At 40.9% G+C, this 21459-nt stretch overlaps 1 protein-coding gene across 36 annotated transcripts in view; it reads left to right on the top strand.

Annotated features, from left to right (window-relative positions):
- THRB (thyroid hormone receptor beta) overlaps nucleotides 1-21459 on the top strand; it is a 380110-nt gene that overhangs the window by 20098 nt on the left and 338553 nt on the right. The window contains exon 2 of one of the 36 annotated variants that reach the window (XM_059064618.2): nucleotides 20527-20583. The exons of the other annotated variants lie outside the window; for them this stretch is intronic. The gene's annotated coding sequence lies outside the window, so the exon portion shown is untranslated. The remainder of the gene's footprint in view (nucleotides 1-20526; nucleotides 20584-21459) is intronic. 36 annotated transcript variants of the gene reach the window in all.

Below are 21459 nucleotides of genomic sequence, written 5' to 3'. Positions count from 1 at the left end.
CCACAGTCAGCTATACATAGTATGCATGGTCTGCACAGTCCTTGGTTCCATCCAAAAACTACGAGATTTTTTTTTTTATGAAGTATCAAAGACAGAATCTTTGCTGGAAGCATTGTGTGTTTGAATTACTGTAGCTTTTCCTTTTCCACATAAGAAAGCTGAATCATAAGAGTAGCTATTAATCCTACAAATTCTAGTAGGTCTATCATAGAGTTTAGGCAGTCAAGTAATTTTGTGCCAACTCAGGTAGGTTTTGTTGGCTGTTGTGTTTGAGCTCGGCAGTAGTGCTATGATTGATTAGTAATGTTTGCTATGAAATAACAATTAGTGGTGGCCTGGGTGTCAGGTATTTTCTTATCCTGTGTCCATACCTAAGGAGGATTAAATCCTCGTGGTCCCATTATGTTACCTTTGGCTTTAGTTTTGTGCCTTTGAAGTGAAACTATGCTTGTTCTGAAGACTTGTTTGCTTTCTACTCAATAGTAAATCAGAAAATTCATTTGTAAGTCAAGGACTATGTAAGAGTGTTTCCAGATCGGCAAGTTTAGTGTAATATCACAAAACAAAGCACGCAGTGAACTTTTTTATTGTCTTTTTGGTTTTCTGAGTCCTGAGACTCAGATGTATAAATACTGCATTACTGATACTTTAAAAATTGAAATATCAAAAATTGTTGGAACTCTTTCAAGAACATGCTTGGATGGCTTCCCTGGTGGTGCAGTGGTTGAGAGTCTGCCTGCTGATGCAGGGGACGCGGGTTCGTGCCCCGGTCCGGGAAGATCCCACGTACCGCAGAGTGGCTGGGCCCATGAGCCATGGGCGCTGAGCCTGCGCGTCCGGAGACTGTGCTCTGCAGCAGGAGAGGCCACAGCAGTGAGAGGCCTGCGTACTGCAAAAAAAAAAAGAACGTGCTTGGTTCTCAAAATAAAATTGAAGACAATATTTTCTATTACATATTTTTAATTTTAAAAATATTTTATTTAGTTATTATTTTTGGCTGCATTGGGTCTTAGTTGCGGCACACAGGATCTTTCGTTGTGGCGCGCAGGCTCTTCTCTGCGGCATGCGGGCTTCTCTCTAGTTGTGGTGAGCAGGTTTTCTTTCTCTAGTTGTGGCATGCGGGCTTCAGAGCATGTGGGCTCTGTAGTTTGCAGCACGCGGGCTCTCTAGTTGAGGCGTGCGGGCTCTCTAGTTGAGGCGTGCGGGCTCAGTAGTTGTGTCACGTGAGCTTAGTTGTCCCACGGCATGTGGGATCTTAGTTCCCCGACCAGGGATGGAACCCACGTCCCCTGCATTGGAAGGCAGATTCTTTACCACTGTACCACCAGGGAGGTCCCTCTGTCATATTTTAAAATGGCAAAATTGTGTTTATTTGTGTAATTTATCATTTGAACTTCACGGTCTACTTTATTTCTCAATTACAATACCCATCCTCTCAGGAAGCTTTGGCCAGACCCTTGACATGGAGAACAGGAAGGAACTAGATTGTATATGAGAAGATAAGGCAGATGGGGGATCACAGCCAAGCTTCTGTTGGGTCTACCAAGCTAGGAGGATAGAAAATTTGGGAAAGAGGGCACGACAGTGAAAAATTGAAGTTGGAAGGTCAACAGAGGCTGTGTTTCTTATATCATCAATTAAAACTGAGTCTTTGTCGATCAGTTTGATTGGACTCCCTTGAAATCTGCCTGTGAGAAGACCTGAGTAGTTTCCTTCCATCATTATTAAACTGTCTACCAAACCTGGAAGCTCATACATGAAGTGACTATAAGATCCTCAGGAATTAAGGATATGAAGAAAGAAGTCTATTGTACAGTTGGTGTTGGCACTCTTTCCATGGAGAGATGAATCACTTTCTTCAACAAGTCCAGCACTTGACTTTGTGAGGGCTGGCAGAGAGAGCAGTAGGAGACAAGTGGCTTTGTGTTCTAGCCCCTTGCACAGTTGTCTTTCCTTTGTAGGGGCTGGTATTCTTCAGGAAGAAATGAACAGTGGGTGGGCTTCCCACATGCTGCGGAGCGGATGGGCCCGTGAGCCATGGCCGCTGAGTCTGCGCGTCCGGAGCCTGTGCTCTGCCACGGGAGAGGCCACAACAGTGAGAGGCCCGCGTACCACAAAAAAAAAAGAACAGTGGCCAGATGTGTCTTCATACCTTAGAGGATTCTTGTAGAAAGGAACCAAGTGCTAGATCCCTGTAGATGTTTTAAGATGTTACCTTTCCGGTGGCTGTGATGTGTGTTGTTTTGACCATCATTCATTGAATTTAGTATTCTCTGAAATAAAGGGTGGGTTAAGAGGGTCTTGAAAATCATATGCATGTCTTCTTTAATTTTCCTGCCATTTTCAGCCACAATCGTGTTAATATAACACAGCAGGTGAGGTATGAACCTTGGACAGGCCTGAATATAAATATGGGTGTCCCCACTAAACTAGCTGATATGACATTAGGAAAAGTTGCTTAACTTCTTTGAGTTTCAATTTCCAAGTATATAAAAATGTTAAAAAAAGGAAAATTCTGCCATGTAGGACTACAGTAAAGAGAGGGAATACCTGGAAAACAAGTTACTAGTGTAAAAAGAAACTGAAAGCAGAGCTCTGGGTTTAACATGAAAGTTTTGAGGTATGCCTGCTTCCAGGCCACTTTCTCCTGGTTAAGGGAGAAGGAGGAAGAGACAAAATGTAAACTTAAGAATATCCAAAGCTGCGCTCATTAGGAATTTTTTTTTAGCTTTTATTCACGGTTTTAAAGCAAAGCTAGTCTCTCATGCTTTCTTCTTGGACAAAGTGGAGATATGCAGGCTGATAATAGTTAGGAAATTTCACAAGTTGAACAGCCATAGGCACGGGATGTTCTCATGGATTAATGTCAGGCCAGAGGAGGAAGTCTGCCAGGGACCTCTGGTTTCTGCCCCAGCTCTGGGTGGATGCTGAGGGTGACACCACAGAGACACGAATGATGTGCTTATCCAATGTTCAGGGGTCACAGAGTTGGAGGGGGGAGCCAATATGCCCCACCACAGTACATGGATTTAGGAACCTTGAGGAACTGGAGCAGTGGGTCCAAATCAAGAAGGCCTAAAGGAGGATTTAAAACCACAACACTACATTAGATATATGTTTGAGGCCCAGATTCTAGGAGACCATTAATCGTCAATTTACTATGAGCCGATAAGCAATGTGATGTCTCAACTTCCACTGTGGCCATAAGTTGCATGAAAACAATGACTCTCAAACTTGAGCTGCATCATTGTCACCTGGAGGGCCTGTTGACATCCAGATGGCTGGGCCCATCCCAAGAGTTTCTGATTTAGCTGGTCTGGACTGGAGCTGGAGAGGTTACCTCTTGAGCAAGATCCCAGGTGATGCTGAGAAGAACCACTTTGCTCAAATTTAGGGAGATTACTGTTACCTCCTGAAGTATGGAAGCAGTTTGGGGTCCGACTCTTTCAGTTAGGTCAAAAGCCAGAAGGATGGAAAGAATTCTGGCAACCAGGTAATATTAAGGGCCATTGAGGAAAGAAGAGCATATGGAGAAGAGAAACACTTCAGGGATATAGTAGCTGCCTTCCAACACTTGAGAGATAAACATGCTGAAGTCTTGGTTAAGAGTGTATACATTGGAACCAGATAAACCTGGATTTGATTCATAATTCTGCCACCCTTTTACATATTTAACAGACATGTCTGTGGTGCCAAGTACCAGGCACTGCTCCAAATGCTTTACACATATTAGCTTGTTTAATCCTCATAACAAAACACCTTATGAAATGGGTTCAGAGAGGTTGAGCAACTTTCCTAAGGTCACATAGGTAGGGCATGGTAGAACTGGGATTTAGATGCTGAGGCATGTGGAGTCCAAATTCATAAACAGCCCATGACACAGCCTCCCCTCTGTTGGTTCCTCTGTGCTTAATGGCTGTGAGTCCTTAGTGATACCCACAACTTCTCGTGACTCAGTTCCTCCATCTTTGAAATAGACACCATCCTTTTCTCATAGGGTTGTTCTGAAGAGTCAAAAGTATTTGTGGAGCATCTAGCTTGTGTCTGTTGTGTAGACTTCTGTGATACTCAAAAGTAGGCACAGTGGATAAAATTAGGGTGGGTCACAGTGTGACTGAGAAGTACTGAAACCTACCTGTCAGGTATGGGGTCCAGGAACGGTGCCACGGCATCAGCTTTGGGGGATTTCTCTGAACCCAAATGGCCCTCTGTAGGGACAGTCACAGATAGCATCCACAACTTGACGAGACTGGACTAACTGATATTCTGACTTTAAAATTCTACAACTGTGTAAAACATTGACTTCATTCATTTGAAGTGTCAATCTTCGTCAGATGGTTTGGTTATTTCCCCTTTGCTCACTGGAAGATTTATGCAGATTCTCAAATATTCTGCCTGTCACAGATAAGGCAGTTATCTGTGACACCTGCTCATAGCTTGTTGCTCTTCAACACTTCTAAATAAGTCAACAACGTGTACTCTTATATCCAGCAGCTATTTCTTGCCTGGTTTCCTTATACCTCAGTTTTCCTTAGTAATAATATAGTTTGATTTTTGCATGTATCTGAAACCTTCATATTTTAAAGCAATAGTGTTTATTTTCAGAGCTATTTCATTATACTCCTAAGAAGTAGGTTGAATGCTTTCCTTGATATACATGTACAAATATGATAAGGAATACCAGACAGCCAAGGGGACAAGCTTATCTGGTATGCCCTATTTTGCTGGGGAGTCGCACAGCTAGGGGTAGGACTAATGTTGATGCCAAAGACCTGTGACAGTGGAGCGTACTTGAAGTGCTTTCCCGGCTCCCATTTGGCTCCTGCATGTATGAGCAGCTCCCTTAACTGGGCTGACTCTGGAATTAATAACTCATGAATCTCTCGAGTTTATTACATGCTAGTAACTGCGCCAAGTAAATGGATAGAGCTGGTTCTGGAGGAGGACAGATGTCTAAGTAGGCAATTACAAAGGCAGGGGGATACCTGCAAAGATAGAGGGAAAGTCTGGGTTCCAGGAGCTAGCTCAGTCTGAATGTCTACTGGGGAGATCATGGAGAATTTCCAAGAGCAGGTGCTGCTGGATCTGTTTTGAAGAATTACTGGTAGTCAGACCGGCAAAGTCTTGTGTGTGTGTGTGTGTGTGTGTGTGTGTGTGTGTGTGTGTGTGTGTGAATTAGATAAATGTATGCATACTGGACACATGACTCCCAGACCTCCTACCTCACTGGGTTTCCAGAATCCTAGCAGCCAGGCCTTCACGCTGCAGGCAGTAGTTTGAAAAAAGCATTTTTCTGGGAAATCTGAGCAGCCCAAGAAGAAGGACTTAAGATATTGAATCAGGGGTACCCTGAATTATGTCCAATCATATCAGTCTTCAAAGTAGAAGGTAAAGTTGAGAAAATCTCCTGGAAAGGAGAAGAAAAAGGTGGTGATGGTAAATAGAAGAAGAAGAAACAAGATAAATAAAGGCTCAGTTTAGTCAGTCCAACATCTTAACAAGAGAAATATCAAGAAGAGAAAACAGGAGAAAAAAACAGAAGGAACCCACTAACAAAGTAATTCAGAAGGATGCACAAGGGCACAGAGACAGATGAGCTGACTCTCATCCTCCCTCATGGGGAATAAATAGGTACTGCCTGGAACTGAAATGTCATATGATACAGTCATGTTATTGTGAACGTGGAGGTAAAGCCTTCTTTTCCTTAAATAAATGAAAGAGCTTAGAGTGGTTATCTCTAGGGAGGAGGAGTTCAGAAGGAAGTTTTGCATAACAAATCTTATGAAACTATTTGATAGGGGCTTCCCTGGTGGTGCAGTAGTTAGGAATCCGCCTGCCAGTGCAGGGGACATGGGTTCAAGCCCTGGTCCAGGAAAATCCCACATGCCGTGGAGCAACTAAGCCCATGAGCCACAACTACTGAGCCTGTGTGCCACAACTACTGAGCCTGTGTTCCTAGAGCCCGTGCTCTGCAACAAGAGAAGCCACTGCAATGAGAAGCCTGTGCACCGCAACAAAGAGCAGCCCCCGCACACCACAACTAGAGAAAGCCCACGTGCAGCAACAAAGACCCAAAGCAGCAAAAAATTTAAAAAAGAAAATAAATAAATAAATTTATTTAAAAAAACTATTTGATACTTAAAACTATGTGCAAGTATAAATCTGAGAAAAACAAAAACCTTTTTTTAATGTCTGGTGTAAGAATGAACTAAACATAGATGAAGAAAAAATGACTGAGCTTGAAGATAGCAGTGATGAACTCGCCCAGCATACAGGAGAAGGCAGTTCAGACTAAAGGAAAACTCTGAAGTCCTGGATGGGGTAACTAAAAACAAATCCACACTGAGACTCACCCTGATGAGAATGCAGCCAATCAAATGTTAAGGGGGTGGGGATAACATTACTTGCAACATAACCACCGTCTCACAGCCAGCTAGCCTCCTGTCAGCAATAGTAGATGCTGTATACCAGCAGAATGTGATTTTCAAAATGCTGAGCAAAATCCTCAACCCCAAATTCTGTACTTGCTAGAGAGAACTCAAAACTGAGGGTAAATTAAAAAGATAAACAAGATACACCAGATAAACAAGACTGGGCTAATTAACCTTGAAGAAAGAACTACTAAAAGATATACTTGAACAAGAAGAGAATTGAACCAAGAAAAAAGTGTAGGTTGCAAGGAAAAGCAGTGAGCAAAGAAACTGGTAAACATAATGGGAAATCTAAATAAGCACTGTTGTTAAAACAACAGCAACAACAGTAATAGTAACAATTTTTGATGAGTGTAAAAAATAATATAGGGCTTCCCTGGTGGCGCAGTGGTTGAGAGTCCGCCTGCCGATGCAGGAGACACGGGTTCATGCCCTGGTCCGGGAGGATCCCACGTGCCGCGGAGCGGCTAAGCCTGTGAGCCATGGCCGCTGAGCCTGCACGTCCGGAGCCTGTGCTCCGCAACGGGAGAGGCCACAGCAGTGAGAGGCCCGCATACCGCAAAAAAAAAAAAAAAAAAATAATAATAATATAGAACTTAGCTATTGCACCGTAATGGCATGGGTGAAGAGGAAGTGGAAATAATATCTTCCACAGTCCTTGTATGACTTTAGAGAAAGATAGAGATAATGATTTTCTTTAGATTTTGGTTGTATACAAATTTGGGGATGACCTCTGTAGAAATAGAATAACATCCAAACCAGTGGAGGGGAATAAACAAAATTCAATCAATTCAATAGGTAGCAGGAGAGAAGGAAAAAAAGAACCAAGGAAGAAGTATGGCCAACAGAAAACAACAGCAAAAAAATAAAACAATTGAAATAGGTCCAAATACATATTTAAACACAATAAAGGTAAATGAACTAAACTATTCAGTTTGAAGGCAAAGATTGAAAGACTGCATAAAAATATGAGCTCCAACTATATGCTGTTTACAGACATCCTACCTGAAGCACAGTGGCTCAAAAAATTTGAGTGTAATGAGATGGAAATAGATATATCAGGTACATATGAATTAAAGCTAAAGTAACAATATTATAGTAAGTAAATCAAAATATTAAGGTGAGACAATAAAAGAGTATGTCATCACCATTGATCATTTCTGCCAAAATTTAATTATTTTTATTTTTTCCATCTCTGCCAATTGTTCTATTTTTTTTTTTCATGGAAAGGCATTTTATTTTAAATATAAGAATGTGTACATGTGAATCCCAAACTCCTAATCTATCTCTTCCCCCTCTACCCTCTCCACTGGTAACCATAAATTCATTCTCCAAGTCTGTGAGTCTGTTTCTGTTTTATAAATAAGTTCATTTGTGTCATTTTTTTAACATCTTTATTGGAGTATAATTGCTTTACAATGGTGTGTTAGTTGCTGCTGTACAACAAAGTGAATCAGCTATACATATACATATATCCCCATATACTCTCCCTCTTGCGTCTCCCTCCCACCCTCCCTATCTCACCCCTCTAGGTGGTCACAAAGCACTGAGTTGATCTCCCTGTGCTATGCGGCTACTTCCCGCTAGCTACCTATTTTACATTTGGTAGTGTATATATGTCCATGCCACTCTCTCACTTCATCCCAGCTTACCCTTCCCCCTCCCTGTGTCCTCAGGTCCATTCTCTACATCTTCATCTTTATTCCTGTCCTACCCCTAGGTTCCTCAGTACCCTTTTTTTTTTTTTTTTTTTAAGATTCCATATATATGTGTTAGCATACAGTATTTGTTTTTCTCTTTCTGACTTACTTCATGCTGTATGACAGACTCTAGGTCCATCCACCTCACTACAAATAACTCAGTTTCGTTTCTTTTTATGGCTGAGTAATATTCCATTGTATATATGTGCCACATCTTCTTTATCCATTCATAAGTGTTGATGGACACTTAGGTTGCTTCCATGTCCTGGCTATTTTAAATAGAGCTGCAATGAACATTGTGGTACATGACTCTTTTTGAATTATGGTTTTCTCAGGGTATATGCCCAGTAGTGGGATTGCTGGGTCATATGGTAGTTCTATTTTTAGTTTTTTAAGGAACCTCCTTACTGTTCTCCATAGTGGCTATATCAATTTACATTCCCACCAACAGTGCAAGAAAGTTCCCTTTTCTCCACACCCTTTCCATCATTTATTGTTTGTAGATTTTTTGATGATGGCCATTCTGACTGGTGTGAGGTGATACCTCACTGTAGTTTTGATTTACATTTCTCTAATGATTAATGGTGATGAGCATCCTTTCATGTGTTTGTTGGCAATCTGTATATCTTCTTTGGAGAAATGTCTATTTAGGTCTTCTGCACATTTTTGGATTGGGTTCTTTGTTTTTTTGATATTGAGCTGCCTGAGCTGCTTGTAAATTTTGGAGATTAATCCTTTGTCAATTGCTTCATTTGCAAATATTTTCTCCCATTCTGAGGGTTGTCTTTTCATCTTGTTTATGTTTTCCTTTGCTGCATTTGTATCATTTTTTTTAGATTCCACATATAAGTGATATTATATGATCTTTGTCTTTCTCTGTCTGACTTACTTCACTTAGTATGATAATCTCCAGGTCCATTCATGTTGCTGCAAATGGCATTATTTCATTATTTTTTTATGGCTGTGTAATATTTCATTGTATATATATACCACATCTTCTTTATCTATTCCTCTGTGGATAGACATTTAGAGGTTTCCATGTCCTGGCTACTGTGAATAGTGCTGCTGTGAACATAGGGGTGCATGTTTCCTTTCGAACTATGTTTTTCTCTGGATATATTTGGCCAAAATTTAATGACCTGGATTTATCTTTATCTGCATTTGTGTCAGAGGCACCATGTTTACCAAGTTTATGCAGCCATATCTTAAGGGTGTTCTTAGACATTTTTAAAGTGTCAACAACTCTTCCATAAAAGATACTATTTCACAGATTACTTTATCAGTGTCCTATGTGGTGGCAATGTGACCTACGAATGTAACCTACCTGAGTAGTTCTGCACCCATGGGTGTTCATCAGTACTTGGCAAATTGTTCGCAATGCTTGATGAGTGCCAGCTTCCTAGTCTGTCTGTGTAATTCTTGGGAAGTAGTTTGTCTAAATGAGACTCTAGGCCCAAATCAAGTATATTTTTGAAGCTACTTCTAATCACACTGAAAATTATCCAAGCAGCATATTTTATTTTTATTTTTTAAAATAACTTTTATTGGAGTATACTTGATTTACAATGTTGTGTGAGTTTCAGGTGTACAGCAAAGTGACTCAGTTATACATATACATCTGTCCAGTCTTTTTGAGATTCTTTTCCCATGTAGGCCATTACAGAGCATTGAGCAGAGTTCCCTGTGCTCTACAGTAGGTCCCTGTTGGTTACCTATTTTATATATAGTAGTGTGTAGCATATTATTTTTAAACTCACTTCATGGAGCAGTAACATAATTACCTGTGTCTTTTAAAAGAGAGTATCAGCAGGTCTGTAAAGATTATTATCAAATTTTAAAATGAGATGGTGTGAAGGGAGCCCTTTCCCACCTCCTTCAACTTTTTCTACTAACAAAGTTATGCAGAAATCTTAATCCGTTTAACATTCTGTTAAGGTTTCAGATACTTCTTCCTCCCCTCTCACCAGCCCTTGCTACAGAAAACAGTCCACGTTCTTACAAATCAGGCCAAAGCAATCTCTTTGTCAAGAGCTGAGCCCCAGTGGATCCTGTGGACGAGTCTCCCCACTGTCCAGGAGAGAAGTCAGGTTGTGTAACCCTACCCCCGGGACAGGAGCGGGGTTACACGGTGTGGGTGGAAAATGGTTCTTGCTCATGCACAGAAGCAGATCAGCTCTGGGGACAAGCTCCACTCAGCTGGGTGCCTTGCCCAGAAGGGGGTGGGGCTGGTAGCCTGAGAAACTGGGTGTTTTTCCCAGGCTTCTGGGTCACTGCCGCTGCCTTTCAATGCCCTTTAAAAAGCACCTCGAGGAAACTTCTCATTGGCAGCCGAGGAGCCCACTAGTTCCAGGGGAAGAATCTGAGCAGGAGGAAAGAAGAATGTTCTCCCCTCTCTGGTTTGCAGGGCTCCTGGAAAGTGGGCTTTAGTGCATTTGTTTTAGACACGGGGCCAAAAGTAGCAGTTTAAAACGTGTTTTGTTCTGTTTGGGTTTTGTGGCTTCAAGTAATCTGATTTCCTTGCTACTTATTACCGTAAAACAATTTTAATCACATACGTATTTTCCTGACATTTAATAGTTTGGATCAGGGTGTGATCTTACCGATACCTTGCTCCCAAAATGCTGCAAGGGATAGTTCTATTTATTTCAAAGGACTTCACATCTGAGACTTTTCTTAAGAAAACCATCTACTTCTCATAACAAGAGTCTATTCTATTTGACTTGAGTCATTTATTCCGGACTATGGCTCTCAATTGTGTGATTTTTTTTTTTTTTTTTGGATTGATTTGTTTAGGTCAAATAAAATGTTAACCCATTTTAAAGGTACAATATGTACCAAATTGTTCAGCTGGTTTGTGAGTCTATATTTATGCTGAGCCCCTGACTCATTTCAAGTAATTTTTTTCCTTTTATCTTTTTTAATTATCAAAGGAATAACATCCTTTTTATTTAAAAAATCAACAATGCAGGAAATGTTAAAAATAAGAGGACTCCATTCCAGTGTCACTGTGTGGCACCACTTAGCATTTGTGGACTAGCCTGAGAAACAAAAAAGTTTTTCTGCAACATGTGTCCACGTATCCAGAATGCTAGAATGTCAGACTGGAAAGAGACAGAGAGATTATTTATTCAAACCTTCTCAATTTCAAGGAGCAATATTTGACCCCCAAATGGGGAGGTAATTTGCCTGAGGTTATCATTTTATTTTTATTTATTTATTTATAAATTTATTTATTTTATTTATTTTTATTTTTGACTGCGTGGGGTCTTTGTTGTTGTGCGCGGCCTTTCTCTCGTTGCGGCGAGAGGGGACTACTCTTCGTTGCGGTGCGCAGGCTTCTCACTGCGGTGGCTTCTCTTGTTGCGGAGCACAGGCTCTAGGCGGGCAGGCTCAGTAGTCGTGGCTCATGGGCTCTAGAGCGCAGGCTCAGTAGTTGTGGCGCACCAGCTTAGTTGCTCCACGGCATGTGGGATCTTCCCGGACCAGGGCTTGAACCCATGTCCCCTGCATTGGCAGAAGGATTCTTAACCACTGCACCACCAGGGGAGCCCCGGTTATCATTTTAATATGCCTGTGTCTTGGCCTTTGAACCCAAGTACTTGGCATCTAGGACCCTTTCCGGGATATCACACTAGTGACAAGTTTTTAATGTGTAACCTTTCATTTTTAATATATTTTATTATTATTCTGATCACAAAAGTAATAAATGCTCTTTGTAGAAACTCACCTATCCTCTTGCCACACACCATTGAAATGCTGGTGTATTTTCTTCCAGGCATTTCTCTGTGCCATCTTTGTACAAAAATGGGATCAGGCTTCCCATGATTTTGTGCACTTTTTTTTTGGCTTAATATATGATGATGAATTTATTCCATGTCATTGAACATTATTCCTTAAAATTATTTTTGATAGTTGCATGGCAATCTGTGCTATAGATGTACTGTAACATCTAAGTCCCATTCATGGCCATTTGAGAAGGTACCAGTTCTTCAACACGAAGAGTTTGTCTTGAACACAGCTGAATATAAATCCTTGCTTATTTCATATGCTGTCTGGAAACCCATGAGCATAGAAATCATAGTCGTTCTATAATTTAGGAAATTCCTGGAAGGCTGGTGAATCATTAAAACCCAAAGTTATTTCATGTCACTACATTAGATATTCTTTAGTTAAAGTAAATAAAATCAGATCACTTTAGAGAACAAATCTATTTAGCTCTGACTTGGTCTAAGATGACTTCATCATTGTTAATTAGTCACATGTCTGTTTTATTAGCCAACTGCAAGAAGGATTAGGATAATATGCCTTATTACTTGGTAGATAAAGCCTCTGTCTTCACAGTGTATTTTATAAAGCTAATAAAACAAACCATAGTAATAGTAATCATAGGAACAGCTCCTACTTCTTGAGAGTACACAGTGTGGTAGTTATGTGCTGAGCTCTTTACAGACATTACGCTCAGTCTTCACAAGGCCCAATGAAGTAGGCACTTGTTTTATCCCCACTTTATAGAGAAAGGAGCTGTAGCTCAGAGAGGTTAAGTAACTTGCCTGAGGTGGCACAGTGAATGAATGGCGGAAAGCAGACTTGAACCCAGGCCTGCCTCACTCCAAAATCCACAATTGGGGTCAACCTCTCTCCAAGGCAATTCGGAGGAATTATTGTTTTTTCTTGATGATTTAAATGCCTTTGTTAGCAATGGTTCTTAACCTTTGGGGAACTGTAGAACCATCTGAGGATCTGTACTGTTGCCTGGAAAATGGTCTATTTGAAAAAATATGCAAAATTAAAAGTCAAATTTCAAGAGATACAGTTTCTAGCTTGAAGACTCCCACATTTGAGTGGTATCCTTTGAGTCATTACAATTTTTCAATCTTCTGGAATCTTTTGCTAAAATACAAATAACCCTGTAAGAGGAAGACCTGTAGTGCTTATCAACTAAAATCATGGCATTTTTGCTGAGATTGACTATGTAAATGGAAACAAAGATGGCAGGAAGCACTTGTTACATGCTGTACCTGTTCCTTATTTTTTCTGGAACCAGCCAGTTCAAGATGGGACCCCCTAAACATTTTAATAATGACACTGAATCATTAGCTACAGCATAGTTCCTGAGATATTATTTCACAGGCACATAATTAACTCTCAAGATATCCAACAATTATTTAGTGAAATATGAAGTAAAACCTTCATGTTTGCCCTGCTTATTAGGTTAGTGTAGGTTAAAGGAACAAAGGCAAATTATTTAAATATTAGTCTGTAAAACATGTTAGGAAGATAGAAAGGAATCTGGTGCCCCCCCAAAAAATCCTGAACGTTATAAAACCAACACAGTGGTTTAAACATTTTTTGTGTCACTACTCCCATCATTAATGCATATAGTTGAGAGTAGATTGGTTTTCAGTGCAATTTTTCTGATCATCTCTGAACTCTCTGATGCTCCTAACGATGTTAGCTTTAGAATTTAAACCAGTGGATTCATTTTCTTAGTGTGATAGAAAACAAGAAAAGAAATAGTAGCTTCAGCTTAATTTTAGGTAGGTAAATCAGAGGTGGATAAGCCTGTCATTTTGACTTTTTTGTTTTGCTGTGCAAATGACAGAATGCACCATGTAATACATTCTAAAATGCCACTAAGAAGATGTGCTAAATGAAATCTCTTTGAATTTAGGGGAAGCAGGAGCAAAGTCATGGGGACAGAGGGTAAGGTGTTAGGCAGGCACTCTGATGTATGTGGTTTGAAATGATCTCTTAGAATTGAATGGCTGAAATTTAATTCTTCGGCTCTATTGACCGAAGTGTATTTGGAAAGTAAATGCGGGATTGAGCCTCCAAGAATACAAATAAATACATTCTCAATTAATATTTTAATGATAAGTACTTATATAAAAACTAGGTACAGCAATTCTTTTGTCTTTAGAATATGTATAATACGTAACATATTTGAGGATTAAAGGCCATGCTGCATGGGCATCTGAGGCTCTACCTAAACATCATCTTTCTTGTGATGTTACTGTGGGTTTGGAGTTGGGTCTTTGGCTTTGAGCAATGTGAGTCTGATTCTCCCAGGGCTTAAATCACTCCTCAGTCATCAGCTGGGTGTTCATTCATTCTTTCAGTCTACCGATACGAGATTTACTGCACTGTGAGGGAAGGAGGGGACTCTTGACTCAGTCGATTTTACCATTTACAATAGGTTTGATGGAGGAAATTTAAAGTAAGAGCTATGTTATTAGCTGCCAATGCATGAACTAGTACCCTACTGAGGGGCCTGAAAGGGTTGAAAATGTTTAACTCACCGAGAGGCAATGAGATTGCAGCTGGGGAGAAGGAAGTTCCTTTTTTTAATGCCCAAAGACAATTAAATGTACACTACAGACCATAACTTCAGTCTTCTGTCAAACTTGCAGGGTCTGGAGCCTGCGAAGCCAGCTGACCAGAGCTCCAAAGCAATCAGCCAGACACAGCCGCTTCCTCTTTTAGGAACAAAAAAATTACCCCCAAATAAATTGTCTAACAGGTATTATCAGCCCAGAATGACTACTGTCATTTAGCCTCCAAGTGTTATCTTTTCTTATATCTTACTCCATTTCTTTAGCACCTCGCTCTTCAGATGTGGGCCCTGGTCCAGCCCTGCAGTCAGCCCTGAGAGCTTGTTAGAAATGCAGTATCTGAGGCCCCCAACCTAGACTGCTGGACCAGAATCTGCATTCGACGAGATGCCCCAGGGATTCATTAACGTCTGCCAAGCTCTGCTGTAAAACAGTGAAGCAATGACTGAAGGCTTGCCACCATTATGACTCTGAAGAGTTCGTGTAGCTCCCAGATGGGCCCAGCTTTTCTCTAAAGGTAGTGTCCTCACCGGGAAACCCAACCCACTGGCTTAGAGGAGTGTGAGACCAGAAAGCTCCTTTCCCTCAAGACTTCCTCCTCTCCCTCCCTCACTTTCATCCAAACAGTGTGTAGTCCAATAAAGCCTAACTAATCCCACAATTAGGAGAGATTTACCAATTTGTAACACCAAAAAACCAGAACTCCACAATCTGTATTAATTTCATCCTCTTTTCCCCAAAACTACTTCTAGAATGACAAACAAATCAGAAATTAGATGGATTCACAATTCACCACCTTTTCCCCTTTACTCTCTGCCTAGGATGGATGCTAACTAGTGGCCAAATGGATAAAAACTCTGAAAGAGACTTAATGAAATAAACCTGCATAGTATACAAACTGGTTACTGAATGAGAGGAACACAGTTACACACATGTATCACTATCATGTACAAAACTCTGTTTCCTAGTCCCACAAAGTGGAGAGGAACCTGGTTTGCTTTGAAGACGGTTTCTATCCAGCAACAACCAAAACAGATGGAATGAACATATTCCTAGAAGCTTCAAAAATTCTTTCAACTTACTTTTAAATGACTTGCTCTGAGAGTCTAAAAGGACCGTGTGCTTTCTTTCTTACTGACTTATGTGAGAAGATAATAGTTTGCAGAGAAATTCAGTGAAGCTGCTGATAAAATGCTTTAAAAATATATTTCAGAGAGTGGAGCAGTAATAGTGATGTCAAAACAGTGTCCCCGAGTCTCCAGCCCAGGCCTAGCATAGCCATTTCTCCTCATCAGCCAGACGAAATGGAATAGTAAAAATCAATCCTGTATTTCATTGACTCTCAGAATACAGTTCTCTTCATGGCCTGTTAATAAAATATACCCTTGGAAGGGAGCCAGACTTCTCTTAGGCAGTTCAGACTCTCTGAAATAGAGGAAAATTGCAAGGGATAGATAGCAGAGGAATATAGAAGTAAAAAATTAACTTTTGGGGTCAAAATTCTTATCTAAACGGATTGACTGGTCTGATTATTTTTTGAAGTATTGTGTTCATACCAGTGTTTAAATTGAATCAAGAGTAATGATTTAACTGAAGTTAGGCTGTGTCATCAACTCTCAGCAGCACTGAGAAACCAAATCATTTTTGAGTTCAGGTTCCTCACAGACAGAAGAGCATGTGTTGTCACTGAAGCCCCCGGCTCGGTGAGATCTCTCGGGGTCTCAAAAGCAAGGGTATGAGGAAGAAGAGAACATGGGAACAGAAGGGTTTTGCTGAGTAGGTGGAAGAGAGAGTTCCAAGTCAGGTTGAACACCCCATTTGCCTCCATCTCTACTTAGGACCTGAGTAATGGAGGTGACCAGCCCAGGAGCCCAATGTCGGTGAAGGCCTAACTCTTGATGTTAGAGACCCAAATCTAAGCTTCTTAATTTCTGCTGACTTCAAAACAAATGTACGTCTTTAGTGCCACGGTGCATGGCCAAGCACTCAGTCAACGCATATTGAAGGAATGAACTCAAGAGGCCAAGAGCACTGTGTCAGCCTCATCCTTGCCCTCCTCATACTTTGAATGGAATTTCCTTTCCATGCAGGAGACTCGGTTGTATAAACCTCTGGGCTGGGGCCACTTTGGAAAATGCCACTCATGACTCTACATTCTGTATGGTGCTGCTGAAAAATAAGAATACAGCTTTGGTCTGGAAAGCTCTGATTCTCCTTCTCCTTATCTTTATGATCTTGGAAAAGATATTTACTCTCTCTGGATCTTAGCTTCCTTCCTCTAAAGTCATCATCTCTTCATCTTGTCCCACTTTAGCATTCTAGAAACCTGGCCCTGTGATTTCAAGTCTGTCTCTAAGCAAGGACAAAGATATGAGACTAGGAATTATGAGAAGCGAGGGAGACCATGAATTCTTTATGGGGAAATTTCATCTAAAATTCATTACTGTGCTTGAAAGTAATTTATAGATACTCTTTAGTTAAGCCACACCTACCCTTGTAAATGCCAAGCATAGGTCCAGTTTTAAAGTGTTGTAAAAACTGTATTCCATTCGTTTTATAACAGCTATATTGAGATATAATTCACATACCAATGCAATTCACTCATTTCAAGTGAACTGAAATTCTTCATAGAGTTATATAACCATCACCATCTAATTTTAGATCATTGGTATCACCTCCAAAAGAAACCTGGTACTGATTACCACTGTGCCTCATTCTCTCCCCAGCCTGAGGCAGCCACGGATCTTCTTTCAGTCTCTATGAATTTGCCTATTATGGACATTTCATATCTACGGAATCATACAATATGTGGTCTTTTATGGCTGGCTTTTTGTCACTTAACATTTTCAAGGTTTATTCATGTTGTAGCATGTATCAGTACTTCATTTCTTTTTACTGCTGAATAATATTCCATTACATGGGTATACCATACTTTATTTTCCGTTCATCAGTTGATGGATGTTTGGGTTGCTCCAGCTTTGGCTGTGATGCATAGTGCTGCTGTGAATGTTTGTGTGCAAGTTTTTGTGTGGACATACGTTTTCATTTCTCTTAGGTATATACCTAGGAGTAAAATTGCTTTGTCATATGGTAACTTCATATTTAACATTCTGAGGAACTGCCAGACTGTTTTTTAACATACTGCACTATTTTACATTCCCCTCAGCAGTGTATAAGGATTCCAGTTTCTCTACATCCTCTCCAATAATGAATATTTTCCTCTTTTTTTCCTGGATTATTACTATTCTAATGGATATGAAGTGATCTCTTGTTGTGGTTTTAGGTTTGCATTTCCCTTGTGGCCAAGGATGTTGAGCATCTTTTCATGTGTTTATTGGCTATTTTTCTATCTATTTTGGAGAAATGTCCTCATATTCTTTGTGTATTTTTAAATCGTGTTGTCTTCTTATGATTGAATTCTTTGCGTATTCTAGATACAACTCCCCTATCAGATACATGATTTGTAGTTTTTCTCGCATTTCATATTCCATTTTTTGGATGCATTCATTTTCTTTTTTAGAAATATTGGAATCATAAAGAACAGGTACCTTAATCTCAAGCCAAATAATTACCTCTTGTACAGAGACATGAAGAATCTGTCTTTATTCCTAAAACATCTGTGACACAGCAGAACCGTAGAAAGTCATATGCAATGGATGGTTCGCTGTTTCCTGATAAGAGATTTGGCACCAGTGGGAAAATCAATCTCTAACTAAGTTACGAAGAGAAATACGTACTCAAAAGATATGTCATCGAAATCGCCCATCGCTTATCATTAATAGATATTTATGGAACACCACTATGTATCGGGATTAAATAAGAACAGTTGAGAGTTTGATCCTCATCTTATTGTGATTGATAGTCATCCCAACACAAGAACTTTTTAAAAACCTAGATATACTGTAAGACTTTAAAAAAATAATTCTTTAGAGATTTCCTTTTATTGTTTCCTTCTATGTCTTTTCCAAAGATTGAGTATTTGGTTTAATAATTTTTGTTCACATGTTGGTAATAAAAATATATAATACATACATACATACATATGTATTTTCTTTTTAAGAATCAGTGATGTTAATTATTTAAGTGCCTTCTTCAGTTAACTTGTAGAAGTCTTTAAAAGAGCTACCCCAGGATTAATTTATTCACTGAACAAATAATTGCACTGTTTATATTCCAGATTCTGGGGTAGGGGCAGGGGGTAAGGTGGTGGATAAAACAGACCTTGATTGTGCCTCTTGGGGCTTACAAGCAATAAACAAGTAAAAACACAAATGAATGTAGAGTTACAAATTTTAAGGTTGCTATGAGGGAAAAGAAGAGGGTGCTAAGAGAGAGTAATGTGGAGACCTATTTTAGGCTGAGGGGTCAGGAAAGTAGCCTGGGACATATAGAGGATCAGATAGACCAGCCAGGGGAGGAAGGAGGCATTGCAGGAAAGAATGTGCTAGGTCCAAGGCAGTGCAAGAAGGCTAGTGGGATAGAAAGGTAGGAAGTGAGAAAATCTAGGAAGAGCCTGTCCACATAGGGGGTTGTAGCCCACATTGAGGAGTTTGAATTTCATTCAGAAAGTAGTGGAAAGGTTCTAAGGGCTTTGGCAGAGGAAATAACATGATCTGACATAAACTTTAAAAAGACCATATTGTCTGCTTCATGAAGATTTGATGTGTAGAAATGAAGTAGAAGTAGAATCAAGGTAACCATTTAGGAGGCTTTTGCAGTTGCCTGAATGAGTAGTTATGGTGGCTTGGACTAAGATGGGGCAATGGAAAACTGAGAAGGTGAATGGATTTGGGATTATTTTGTAGACAGGGCATCATGGTTAAGAGTGTGTGTTCTAGAGCCAGATGAACTAGGTTAGAATACTGATTCCCCCTCTAAGTAGCTGTATGACCGTTGGCAAATGAGCTTCTCTGTAACAGAATCATTTCATAGAGTTGTTGTGAAAATTGAGTGAGTTAATAATGTTCTCTATGCATCATAAGAGTACCTGGCAGGTAGTGAATGCTTTAGTCAGTGTTGTTGTTGGTATTGTTTTCCTATTTAAATGGACAGGTGTTGGCCATGGTTTAGATGGGGAAGTGGGGAGAGGTGTCAAAGACAACTGCCAGGTTTCTGGCCTGAGTACCCAGTGGTAGATGGTGCCAGGTCCTGAGGTGGAGGAAACCAAAGAGAAGCAGGGTTTGAGGAGAAGGAAGATCAAGAATCTTGTTTTGGATGTGTTAGTTTGAGATGTGCATGAGATATACAAGTGGGGACACCAGGCAGCTGGAATCTGGTGCTCAGAGCAATGTCCTGGGCCAGAGATAGAGCTTACATTCAAGATCACGCTCACTTGTACTGAGTAAATTTGTAAAACAGTCAGCACTTGGAAATAATTTAACCTCTTCCTCGACTGGCCAGTGCAGGACTTCGCTATTAAAACAACACAGTGATCCTGACTTTCCTTGGAGAGGGGGCAGATACAGCAAAAAGAGTATGGAAATTGTCATCAAACAGACCATCTTTTGGTCCCCCACTTACTATGTAGATGAACAGGTACAAGTATTGGTGATGGATTCATTGGGATGGAGAGGGGGGATTATGGACAACTCCCAGGTTTCTGTCTTGAGTGCCAGATAGCTTGCAAGGCCAGTTCCTGAGATGGAGGAAAGTGGGAAGAATGTTTCTTGAAGCCTCCACTTCCTCAGCTGGAGATTAGTATACCTTCCTCATAGGTGAGGACAAAAAGAATGTACCTAAGGGGCTTCCCTGGTGGCACGGTGGTTGAGAGCCCGCCTGCCAATGCAGGGGACACAGGTTCGTGCCCTGGTCCAGGAAGATCCCACATGCCGTGAAGCGGCTGGGCCCGGGAGCCATGGCCGCTGACCCTGCACGTCCGGAGCCTGTGCTCCGCAACGGGAGAGGCCACAGCAGTGAGAGGCCTACGTACCGCAAAAAAAAAGAATGTACCTAAGATACCTAGCATAGTACCTGGTACATGGGAGATGCTTTGGGCTCTTCTTCCTTTCTTATCTCAACTGCAAGCATCGCAACCACCCTGCCTGGATCTGCTTCCATTTTCAGGTTAAGATGGAAGGTGGGAGCAGTGAGGTGACAGAGCAACGCCAAGAATAGGGTGAGGTAAGTGAGGCATTTGCTTTGGGCACCAAAAAATGAAGTAAGTAAGATAAATATTATTTTAATGCAATATTTTGTAAAATCAAAACACATGCCAAAAATCCGTGATGAGTAAAATCTATTTTTAATAAAGCCAGGGGAAGTATTCCCAATTTCTACTTTTGCCTCAAGCTCCAGCACTCAGTATGGCACTATGACAAGGTGAAAGCAAGGAAGAAAAAGCTGTTTCTCGTTTCTTCCAACATTGGTAGCTAAGAGCCAGTCAGCAGACTTGTGTACTCCCGTGATATCCCTAGATGCTAGAGAGTGTTCAAGCCGTGATACTGGGGTGTGGGCCTTCCACTAGCCCAGCCCCCTACCCCGTTCTATCGGGTTCTATCTGGTGCAATGTGGGTGCCGGGCCCAGGCTCCTGGATTCGCCCCACCTCGGTCAACGCAGACCCTCGTGACCCTGGGACTGTTGAGCAAACACGGAGTGAAATATCCTCATGCTCTATTAGAGCCTGGGGTTTAAAGGTCAGCTCTGTGCTTATCGGCTGAGTCTGATTCACTCCCTAAATGGCTCTCAGGGAGTTTCGTGCTTGCAATATGGACTGAGCAGATGAGCCTTTCCATGCAGAGAGGGGAGCTATTTGCTTTGCAAGGAGCTGTCTCCGCCAACAGGGAAACTGCAGGTCAGCAGCAGGTGGGAGATGAATGGAGGTGCCCTGCGACAAGCGCTTCCTTCCGACATATTGACTTAGAAAGCTCAAGGTACACGGGCATTGGTGGCTTGTGGCTTTCAGCTCTTTCCTGTGAAAATCAGAAAACTTCCAACTGAAACAATTTGGTGATTTCAACACTGTCAGCAGGCAGGTAATGAGTCATGAAAAGACGGAT

Source organism: Kogia breviceps, chromosome 5, assembly GCF_026419965.1.
Source record: "Kogia breviceps isolate mKogBre1 chromosome 5, mKogBre1 haplotype 1, whole genome shotgun sequence".
NCBI classification, from domain to species: Eukaryota; Metazoa; Chordata; class Mammalia; order Artiodactyla; family Physeteridae; genus Kogia; species Kogia breviceps.
The sequence above is the reverse complement of the archived record's forward strand: the minus strand, read 5'-3'. Positions and strand labels throughout refer to the sequence as shown.